Source organism: Nesoenas mayeri (assembly GCF_963082525.1).
Source record: "Nesoenas mayeri genome assembly, chromosome: 10".
NCBI lineage: Eukaryota > Metazoa > Chordata > Aves > Columbiformes > Columbidae > Nesoenas > Nesoenas mayeri.
In genome coordinates, this window is record NC_137560.1 from 6,420,449 (window position 1) to 6,432,790 (window position 12,342).

At 37.1% G+C, this 12,342-nt stretch overlaps 1 protein-coding gene across 1 annotated transcript in view; it reads left to right on the forward strand.

Moving 5' to 3' along the window:
- The window catches only part of CENPP (centromere protein P), a gene marked incomplete at its 3' end in the record, with an annotated part of 133,840 nt that overhangs the window by 43,732 nt on the left and 77,766 nt on the right, over nucleotides 1–12,342 (forward strand). The gene's annotated exons all lie outside the window — the stretch shown is intronic.

Genomic DNA, 12,342 nt, shown 5'->3' on the forward strand with positions numbered 1-12,342 from the left:
GTTATAAATTGAGTAGGCATGCTACAAACATGGATTTAAAGAGGAAATTAAAAGATTTTTTTTTTTTCTGTAGGTTTTATGGCTGCATTTCAAGAATGTGGTTTTCAGGTGACTGTGCAGTCCTAAGAAAATGGAAAAAACAAGAGTTATCCTATATTTTTACTAGAAGACAGTATAAGTTAGTGGGTATTCTCAGCCCTGTGCTAGGTTCATCTGGTACAGTATCTTTTCCTCTCATCCATGCTGTGGGATAGGAAGGATTTTCTTTTTCTCTGTATCTTCTCCACTTCCTCCACTTATGTGGATTTGCTGATTCTGAGTTGAATAACATCCTGTCTCTTTTTGTTCTCCCTCCTTCGTAAGCATTCCTTAACATATTGAATTGTTGAATTTTTCTCACATTCTGCTTTTTCTGTATTTCTATATTTTTCTTAGTTTGTATTTTTAAACAGTATACTTTAATTTTCTTTTCCCAAAACCCCACACCTTTGAAGCGTGTTACTAGTTAACAAATGCAACTACTTTTGGATCTCAAAGACTGATCCCAGTATAGAACAGATGACTGAGAAAGGCCAAGATCTCACTGACCTTGCAATGTGGGAATTAATATAATCCCACATATAATGGGCAACTGTGGAGTAACTTCTACTATTAATAAGCGATAATATATGGAATTTTTAGAGCAGAATTCACTAGAAGCATATATGCATTTGTAAGTAATACATTAGGAAGCCCTAGTCTTATTAGATGATTGGTTAAACATCTGGATGGACCTGTGCAATGAACAATTTATATTGCAATTTGTTTTGCTTCATAAGGCAAAGCCTTTAACTTAGCATCTAGTTTAACTAACTTCATTCCTTGAGTCTATTCCAACATTCGACTCATTTGTCTCATACAGTGCCCTAAGCTGATCGATGCCTAAAGAAATAATGTGGACTCTACCCTACCCTAAGTAATTCATATTAATACCTTATTAATTACCTTACTTTTTTTCGTTCTATGCTATGGACCTCAGGTATTTTTGTTAAAAGAACTAGAAAATGTTCCTACAACTTCAGGTTGTATGCAATCTGCAAATAGTATGTTTCTAGCAAAAAAAAAAAAAAAGTTTTTTTTTTTTTTTTCTTTAGGCACTTTCAGACAAGGATAAGGAGTAGTTGTCTTAAGTCATCTGCCAGAGAATTCCTGAATGATCGTGCATAGGAAAATGTTCTGCCTTAGCAGAAATTTTCCCCTCGTACGTGACGGAAAGTGCTTCCCATTTACTCTTTTGAGTGTGTGTAAGAATGGAGGTCCTTACTTGTTTTTACAAGGACTAAAGAATGTGTTTCTTTTCTTGGTAGATGTGTTTGTTTGCATATTTCCAGAGCAGTAGATATTTACAACTGTCCTGCCTTGTGGTGCAGGGGATTTTGCCAGGCAGCCTTTCAGCTCTCTGCAGTAGTCTGGAAACTAGAGATAATCCTTAAAACTGGTTTTTACTTTTTATTATTTTTCTTTCTTCTAAAGAGTAAACCCTCTCATTTTAGCACAAGACCTTCACAGACAGCATTACGTTTATTGCCTGCAGTATGGTTTTTTTCAGTCAGAATCTGTGACTTGGAAACTTTAATGGAAACACCAAGTATTATTATAGGTCATTCATCTGTACCCTCACATATCCTCTTGTAAGGAAAGATATAATCTTTATACCCTCTATTCCCTTCAGTTACTCTCCATTTTAATCTCAATTTTGTTTGGATTTTCTTTAAATAATATTAATGCTGTTTTGGGAGGGATACTTGTCCATGCACCAGTATTCTGCCTGACATATAAAATAATTTTGTCATTTGATTTATGGCAAGTAATCATATACAAGTGTTTCTCTACTGTTGGAATAACTGGTGAGTCACATCTACTTCTTGGCAGAGCTGAGACAGGGTCTCATAGTTATTTTATCCAGTCACTGTGACAGGGACTATTCTGTTTCTGTTATCATTAGCCATTCTGAGATTCTTTAAAGGCCTCATGGCTGCTTCTGGTGAGGACTTGAGCATGGTTCACCCCTAAATCAGCATTGAGGTTAGTAGGGAGGATGAGACAATATGGGCATTAGTTACAGATCTTCTATGGGAATCAAGCAGGTGTCCTTGTTGCCTTATGTCTTGTGTCTGATACCTAACTCTTGCCTTGTCCTGCCACTTCTTGAGAGTGGAGGTAATGCCTGCAACTATTCGTAGCCAAAATATGAACATGCATAATGATTTCTTTAAAAAAAAAAAAAAAAATCTGAGTCTTAAAGCGATGGTATGAAACCAGTGCTTTGAGTGGTTAGGTGGAACTCTACCAGAACTGAGCCAGTTGTAGTAGCTGTCTTTAAGAATGTTAATATTCTATAGGACTGCAAGATGGCTGTCCAAAACTCATTCACTACTTTGCAAAAAACTGGGCTAATTGCTGAAACTTCTAAATAAGTCTGTGTGTTACGAATGCAGTCACAGAAAGATGACTGGTGCAATGGTTTAGAACCACTGATGGGTGAACTAGATACTAGGTTTACACACAATGGAATGTTTGAGTGGTAAGGTACTCTTCAGAAAGACAGAAAAGCTACTTTATAAAGCAATTACACATCTAACAGATGTGTTTTCCATGCTCACATTTTTCTCTCTTCTCAGGTTGCTGTGCATTATGATTTTGGGAGGGAACTGTTAAAGTGGGAAGCATGCGTTACTCTTTCTGTTTTAAGCGCAAAGCACAAGCAGCAGCAGTCTGCATCTGTAATGCACAGGTACTGCTGAGGCAAAGCCATCCTGAAACAGGAGTAAGGAAGTATTGCCTTACTATGTGTCCTCCAATGGAACATGCTCAAAGAAAACATCTCAAAGATTTGTAGTTAGTATGGTAAGAAACCTTTTTTTTAATGTTCACATTATTTATGGCTTTATCATAAATAATATAACAAGGTTTTTATAAAGAGTAACTACTTCTTTTCTTCCATCTGTTAGAAGAATGTTGAAGATTTGTCTTAGATCAGACTTAGTTTGTACTTTACTGAAATAAAAGATTGTGGGTTTGACTTTTAGAAAGTTAATCTAAATGCACTTTATTTAGCTTTGAACACCAATATTAATTGTTCCAGGAAGACCTTTTGTAATTTTTTTTCGGTAAGAGCCAAAATACCAAGGGATTATAGTACCAATGCATAATTTCCTACAGATTTCACCTAGTTCATGGTCTCAAGGAGAAAAGATAGTGGCCTATTGACCTGATACTGTCTTACTCTGTTCTGTGTTCTGAAAAGTTTATTGCTATATTGTGTAGGCAACTGCTAATTGTGATCCTGGCATGACAAATCTCTTGCCATGTTGCTTAAGAAAGTGCCTTATGGGGTCTGAGTGTGATAGTGATAGTTGGAGGTTTGAAGTATGGTTTGTTCTGCATAGCATCACAAGAGACTTTGTATCAACCGTGCCAGATTTACAGGCCACTGTACAGGAACATAATTTGCCAAGTAGAACATAAATCCATTAACTTTACTAACCAATTTAGGTAGATGTTTGCATGGAACATAGCTTCTAAAAGTACTATGATTATCATACTGCATGAATATTCTACTGGTTGCTACTACAGGACGGTATTATACAGTTAGTGAATATGAGGCAAAGTATTACAGTGTTGTACTGTACTTACTGCTTCTGTACTTCTGAAGGATTGTTGACTATCTTTTTCTGTGTTAGTCATTTTATAAATGGAGTTAAATAAAAGTTCTTATTTGCCCCATGAAATCTAGTATTTGAGGAAATAGAAAATATTGGAAATAATCTACAGGAGGGTAACCTCTAATTGAAAATTGTGTGTATTGTCTTAAATTATAAATGAAAAATATTTATTCCAAAAAGCAAAGTAAACTTTTGTGAAATCATTAATTTCTGGCTATTACACACTAACTTTTTCTTGAGCAAGCTACAATTATAATACATCATAGTATTGCTGCTGGAGAAATTAGTAGATCATTGATTTTATTATTCTTGTAGAATACTAAGTTATTATCTCACTTCTTGAATCTCTGCATCTACTGTATCAGGTTGATACATAAGTGGCTTCTTCAGTTTCTTCATGCTAAAAAGTTACTCTATTACTGACCCATGAGTCTCTTAGTCTGTTCCTTGTTTCATCTTGTAGAATAGAAAGAACATAGTAGAAGATAGAGCTGACAGAAGAAGAGTGGTATGGTGTCTGGATGTTCTTCTTGGTGGCCTAAACAGGATATAAGTTTTCCTAAAATAATATCTTTTAGAATGGCAGGCCAATTTTCTTTTCCACAAGTGAGAACCAAAAGAGTTAAGGTATCCTGTGAAGAGTGTTTCTGGAAGGAAAATATTTTCATTGGTCTCTATCTCTAAAAAGCACTTGGAAATAACAGAGGCTGAACAATTAAGAGGCAAGTGCATGCTTGTGTCGGTGACTTGCTCCCTCTCTGTCCCTCAGGAAATTTTGCATCCTTTGGCAACTAGTCAGCTACACATTTTTTCCATGCTTAACAGAGAATGTAACTCCTTAGCAGTTACTGCAAATGTCATTGTGAAGAGAGCATTTTAATTTCAATGTTTCTCCCCTTGACTCTGATAGAAACCATTGTATAGGCGACAAGTAGTATATGCATAGTGACTCTGGTGTATGAAACAAGCAGCACAAGATGCGTAGATGGTCTATATATATGCAGCTGGTCTAATGCATCCAGGCTTGTTAAATTTGCTGCTTATGCACAGGGAGTTTGTGGCAAGATTTAGCTGTGTGTGGAAATGTGTGGGAGTCTCATCAAAACTGCATCCGCAGTGTGGCTGTTCCAGAAATCTCAGAGTCTTCAAATTTCTCCTGGATAAGAAGATGAGACAGGAAAAGTATCCCTGAATAGGAAGACCTGGCTGTATGGTATTCCCACTGCAGTCATAGCACCATAATGGTTAAATCCAGGATTGCATTGTTCAGTGGAGTGGAACTGTTCATATTTTATATGAAAAACTGCAACAAGTCTGTCTGTTGGCAGCATGTTCTGTTGAGCTAATCTTTTGTTGGCTAACATGAGCTTTAAGAAACATCTCAACTTGTTTCAAAATATTGATTAGTTTTGGAAGTCTCTTAAATATTGTGAAAGCTTTTCTGTTTATTTTATAGTTAACATTGTCTTCCATCTCAGGTGATTCATAGAGTATGCAGGGTAAATCATACATTTATCTTAGCAGATAATGTTAGATACTGGAATGTGATACGTGGCATTTGGAATTAGGGTCAGATTTTCATTATACTCCAGGGCTTTTCCATATGTTTCCTATTAGCAGCTTTGTTCTCAAACCTCTAGTCTCCCCAGAAAGGAGGGGAAAAAAACCCACAAACCCAAAAAGCAATCTTAAATTCTGAACGTAGAGAAGGAGAAAAAAAAAAGGGCTTCAGAATATGATTTAATTATTTTTTAGTTTACCATTGCTTTTATTATCATGGTGGTGGTAGGTTCTGATCAAAATGCAATGGAAATATTAATATTTATTTTGTCTGTTGTGGTATACCTTATTTTTTCCAGATAAATAGTGCAATATTTTAACCAAGAATCTGCTCGTAAGACTGTGAAATTGTGGGTGGTGATGTGTGGTGGTATTCTTAGTATTTCCATTTGATTTTTTTTCTTTTCTTTGAACTTCAAAAGAAATCAACTTGTGTTACTAATTTTTTTTTGTCCTTATTAATCTGTGATTGAAAACAAACACTTGTGAAGTAGATTTTTTTACTTTGTTTTAAATATCAGGACAACATGAGAAAATATTCAGAAACTGAGTAATGGAGAGAACAAACTGACATAGTTAAAACTTGGAAAGTTGAGACCTCTTGGTTTTGTTCGACTGGGCAGTCTTCTCTGAGATATTGAAGTTTTTTCGACAGATTCTAGTGAATACAACTACTTGTAGAATTGCTAGTAGTAAATATCAAGATATAAGCTAGAAGCTTAAGCTCTGAGATAAATTTACTCTCTAGATTTAACTTAATCTTGAAAAGAAACATCATAACATTAGTAAATGGCCACTTATGGCTGAATAAATATGGTACATGGTTTAATGTTAGTAATTGCTGTCTTTAAGGGGGTCACAAATGGCTGATTTACGGTCTGCTGGCCGCAGAGCAGTGTTTAGATGACTAGAAGAAAAGTGTGACTTAACAGAGTTCAATGGCAAGGTTCACTCTATTACTTGCTGCATGGAGGAAATATGCTAAGGAGGACTGAGTCAGAGTTGGTTTAGAATGATTGGTACGGGGACAGGAGAAGCGGAAGAGTAGAGGAAGGCCCTTCCTGTTGAGTCACAAGCTTCAGAATGGAAGGGGCATTGCTTCCCTTGCTTCCTAAACTTCTCAGAGAGGAATCTAGGTGCAGCTGGATCCAAACCTAGTCCCAGATTTGGTCAATGGTTTACGTCTAAGAGATATGTGGGTAAGGGAAAACAGGTAAGGGCATGTGTGTTTATGGCCAAAGGATTATATGTGCACAGCCAATTCTTTATATTGCTTGGCTAGGATTTCCAAGTTCCATCGTGCTGCATCTCAACCTGTTTACCTCCCCTCTAGCGGTCTGGTGCCAGGTTGCTCCAGAGTCTGGATCCTCAGTCTCTTGAAGTAAACTCTTGCGCATTCTAGGTTTACGAGAATGGAATCCTAGGTCTCTCAACGCAAACTCTTAGGCATTGAATTTTGTAGAAATAAAGAATTCAATGGAGTAGTACAGCAGCAGAGTTGGCTCAAGCTGCATGCCTTCAAAGAAATGCTGAACTGAGCATAGAAGTCCCTGGGTAATTATGCCCTTACAGACTATTTGCCTGCTCCTCACGTGATGTAATAGTAATATTTGAGTCTGGGATCTTCTCACTTCTTGTTCGATTCTTTCACTGTCTTCAGACAAGCCCTTATCTTGTTTGGCAGCAGACATTGTTCATAGTTTGTAGCTGCTTCGTGCTGGCCTTGAAGATGTTATTTTGCTCGAGTGGATCCTGTTTTGCTCAATGAGGTACAAAACAGGCCTTATCTTGCAGGTGTTGGTGATGATTTGTAGCTGCTTTGTTTTGCTCAAGTAGACACAAATTTGGTAGATGTGAGTGGAACTTTACAACATGCAGTTTAAGATTTCAGCAAATGTAGCTGCTAAGTATACTAAAAATCACACAATCTTATAATAGTGATTAATTCAATTTAAAACATACTTAAATTCAATTTAAAACATACTTATGTAAGCTAAATGGCTCATATAAAACTTAAATTGGGCGCATCCAGTGATCTGTGATTAGTGAAAGATCGTTGCCATGCAGCCATGCTTGTCCAACAGGGAGAGCTCGAAGCAGGCTCACCCAGGCTGACATGTTTATGGAATAAAGTGGTTGGCTCGTAGTCAAATTGCATAGAGTGGGAAAGGTCTGCACGAGACTCCTTGCACCCACAACTTATCGGTGTTCACTGTGTCATTCTGCTCCTTTGTTGTGTTTCGTAAAAGGAGTTCTTGGCCGAGCTACAGCTTAAATCTTTACCTCCTTTGGAGCCTGTACTAAACTGCTGCTGTTTTGATAAGGGGGGGTCAAACGCATCACAGAGACAGAGCAGAAATTGCTTCTTAGGACATCGGTTACTGGTCTTCAACTAGAATTGACTAGAAAACCACCTTCTGCTCTCTGCTGTTCAGACAGTTTTCGATCCACCTCACTGTCTGCTCATCCAGCTCATACTTCATTGTGCTTTTATGATTCTACAACTCTTTTTGCATGAGGTCATGTGATGTCCAAATAGCTGTACTCTGTCCGTCTGTCCTTTTCTCTTTCCTGACACTTCTGAGCAGAGTGGATGCTTTTAGCCAATTTGCCAGATACACTGAATTCCTGCAGGTTGTTTTTAAATTGACAGCTGGGTAGAAGAGGAAGACACTATTAATACTGGAATAAAGAAGGAAAATCAACACTTCTTCACCTTCTTTAACTTGTTTAGCAGCAAGAGAAAGCACCTTGATGATATGTGAGTTTCATACACTAGTCTGTGGACAACCAAGTAATTGATTCTAAAACCATAGTTCTAACCCATGGATAAATTCCTGTGAAGGAAATAAAGAAGATACTGCATTGGGACTAATATCATTAAGGGTATGAGGTCGAATGGGATTTTGTGATGGGAGATTGAGGGCTGCATGGTGTAGGTATCTTCACAAAACTATTCTTCATTAAGTGTCTGGCTTGCGGAATAAACTTATATCTCAAACTGAAGTGGTTTGACACTTCAAAATTTTGTTTTTATTTGTTTGGCTTTTCAATATGGATATGAAAGAAATCCTGTTTTTGTGAATGTATGTTTTCATTTACATGTTAAACACTTGCCATAGCTGATGGTGCAAGATAAAATCTTGATTTGGTAGTACCTTATGTTCTTTAGGCTTTCAGTATCTTATTAGGTTTGTTGTTATTTGTCTACTAATGTTGTTTAACTTCGGTATTATTCTTTGTATTGCAGTGGCTTAAAGTAATGCATTCAGCGGAAGGACAGGGAGAAGACCCAGAGAGATGAGGTTATTTCATTCTTTGGCAAGTTAATGGTATAGAGCAGGACATAAGACTCAGTATTTAGAAGTATTCAAATAGTACTTTAGTACCCAAATAGGCTACTCAGCTTAATCAGTATTTGTGAAGTTTACTGGGCTATTACTTTAGAATTACTTTTCCTTCTATTGGTAACAATAGGCTGCCATCCTCTGGTGAAATGTATTAGTTGTCTTCCTGTAGGGACATGAGAGATTTTTAGAAGAGAGAAGCCTATTTAAGTCTGGAAATCTTAGACAGAATAATTTTGATTGATTGGTTGGTTTTTTAATTAGAGGAATGTAGTTACTTGAACAAGGAGAAGGATTTAGATCAAATCTATTTTTCCTTCTTTCCTTTTTCTACAACATCTGAGTAGAATGTAAAGTGGGGTTGATTGCTTGACAGTTTTTCTCCCTATCTCTTGATACTGAACTGCCTTTTTCTGCAGAAAGACCATTGAACATCAGTGTATTATCATTAGTTAGCTATTAGTCTGTTAATTTCATTGCTCTGTATTCAGAAATCATTACTGTGTAAGGTATATTTTATATTGTAATGCCTCTGTGTCATTGTTACATCTACATGGGTTTATGTTAAACTATGCCAAAGGTACAAGGTGTGTCAAATATTAGTTATTATTATGCACAAATTCTAGCTGAAGAATGGTGGAAGGTCATTAAACCTATTTTTTTTCTCATAGGTGACAGACATTCTATGAATTTATGTGACATAATACAGGAAATTACTCTTTTTCTCTAAAAATAACTCTTACAGGAGACAGCGTGAACCATTTATACTTAACTGCCTTAATGCAAAATTGCTAATGTAGTTTAAGTCATGGGTTTTTAAACTTCAGAGCTAGCTGAATTTGCCTTGAAGGTGATGAGAAGCTAAGCAGTTGATAAAATCCTTTCAAGATTATTCATTAAGTGTGAGAGTGGAGGTAGAATCTTCAAAATAGTGTTGCTATTTCCTTTATGGATGTTTTATGTATCTATGGATGCTGACCGTAGAGAGCCTTTCTCGGTCTGAATGCATGGCAAAGAGGAAAGAATAAGAAGGCAAGAGAGTTTTTAAGGCTTTGGAAGGATAAGATCAAGACTATACAGTCTTCTACCTTTTAGGACTCTGCTACATTTTTACAAAGCTTTCCCATTATGTTGACTCCAACAATGGACTTAACATTTGGTGAAACTCTTAGGAGAGTACCAGTAAAGAACCCCTGATTTCTAGGTACTAGGGCTATTCTGCTAAAGCCATGCCCCGAGGAAGGTTTCAGATGAGGTCCAAGACTGAGGGACGCCGTCTGGAGTTTGTATTAGGAGGGTTAGTTGACCTCAGCCCAAACTCGTGCCTTAGGAGGCCAAGAAGCCCGGTGGATTTTCTTACATGTGCCTGGCAGTTAGTCATAGGAATGCAGGCAGCTTGAACAAAAGCAAGAGGGATTTTATTTTTTCGTGCAGCAACCTATTCACCTGTGGGCTTTTGTTATGTTTGGAAATCTTATGCAAAATGCAAGTATTAAGATTTACTGAGAACATAGGTAAGTGCTTTCAAGAGCTCCTTGCTGCTGAGTAGGTTTAATGGCCTTGGTTTGGTTGAAGTGGCCTGTTCTGGGGTAGAGATGTGCAGGCTAACAAAAGGACACAGCAGTTGTTCTGCACCTGTTCAGAACTTAGTGCATCTTCCTAAAGGTCTTAGTCTTGGCAACATCCCATAAGCTTCAGTTAGATAAGGAATTGTTTGCTTTCTCTGTTATGTTTCCTTACAACTAAATTAGTGTGGAGTAATGGATGGCATTATACTGTGAGTTTATTCTTTTAGCAAAATTTGAATCACCTATTTTATTTATATTCTCTTTGCTGAATTGGTGTAACTAGGATAGCATGAGTGTTTAAGAATACATTTAAACTAGTGATTCATATAAAGATAATGATTTTTCTGTTATCAATTCTGTTCTTTTTACTAGCGTTGTGCTTGCTCTTTGTGCTTTCAACTGAAGATTTGATTGAAGTGCACTTTTACCCCACTTATTCAAGGTGAAAACTGTTAACTTAGTGTTCTACAAAGTAGATAAAGGGTTGGAAATTTTCCTTCCATTCACTCTTAACCTTCTCTAGGATTTAACTTCTTTTTGCTGGTATGTTGCTACTTGACCACTCTTCTCCACTAGAAGATTCTCAGATCTTTTTTGGCTATTGATTACCCTCCAGTCATCTATAAACTTTCATGCCTCATCCTTTGTTTGCCTTCCCTCTATCTTTAGATAGTAAACTCTACAATCAATGAACCTTTGATGGAATATTAAGGGTTTCAGCTTTTTAGCTGATTCAGGATAAGATTGGGCATTTATTTCAGATTTTCATGTTGTTATGGACAATGCTATGTCTCTCTGGTGTGGGGTTATGAGCTGTTTCTGGTTGTATAAGGCTGGGTATCCCATCTTGAAGAGAAGGCTGGTATTTCCCAGTGGCTCTGAATGTGCACTTGGGCTGTTACCATGATGTAGTAGGTCCTTCTGCTTGACTATGAATGTAAAGATTTTGTGTGATGGTGACTTACTCTGGGGTAAATGACTAGTATGTGTTATTCTTTGTTACTATGCCAGTTCATTCTCAGTTAATTATTTCTGCCCTTACTCTTCAATGTGGGAAAGACTCAGTGGGAAAGCAGAGTTCCAGTAAAAGGAGGAATGCACTCCCTGTTTGAACTGTACATCAACAGTTCTGTCTTTCCTACAAGTGCAGTGACCAATTCCTAGTGTAAAAATCTACTAAAGTATTGCCTTTTTTTTCTATATATACATCAGGCTTGTCTTTTGACACTGGTTTATGTTTAGAGATCATAGCTCTTCACGCATGATGACATAGCTGTGCCTAAAGAAGTCCAAGATATAAACTAGACCAACTGATGAATAATATACTAATGAGCTACTATTTTCAGTACTGATCACTACTTTCCCCATGTGATTTGCTGGGAAAAGCACTCCTTAGAACCATCTTCAGAAACTAGAAAGATGCTTGGTGAGCTGTTACTAGAAAGCTGAAACTAGAAAGATGCTTGGTGAGCTTGTTTTGCTTTTAGTGTTTTTGTTTGTTTGTTTTTATTCTGCCTTGAAGCGCTTTACAGAATTTCTGCTTGCAAAAACCCGTTCTTCAGTAGCAGCCTCTCCTGGCCCACTCTTCCTCCTCTCCCCGTGTGGTTTTGGGTCTCAACAGCATAGTAGTCCTAACAAAATATTAAATACAAAGAGACCAGCAGGTGAAACAAATAATGTTAGACTTGATGCTTATTGTTTTAATGTACTTAGGGAGGTGATGGAAAGGCTGAGAGATTGTGAATTGCTTGGTTTCTACATAGTATTTTTTTGCTACTGCTAGTCTGTGTCATTTCCTGTAGATGCTTCAAATAAAGCCTTGAATTTTTAACTTTGTGAAGAACAGCAGTGATAAATGATCTGCAAGGTACGTAGATTTGGAAAAAGCAAGAATAGAGAGAATATCTAGAGAAGAGTCAGGTGTTTGCTCATAGTCTCTGAATGTTTTGACATGACCTATAATGTAATCAAGTACACAAATGCAAGTATTCTTTAAGTTTATTTAATTTATTTTGAATCCCAATAGCAAATATACACTAAATAGATACAGAAAATACCCATTTTCTACAGTACTGTCAGTATTGAGAATTGTGTGTGCTGACCTGCGTAAGAAATCAGGGCAGCCGAGTTCCAGCGATCTGCTTGCGTTCAGCAGGCTTAACA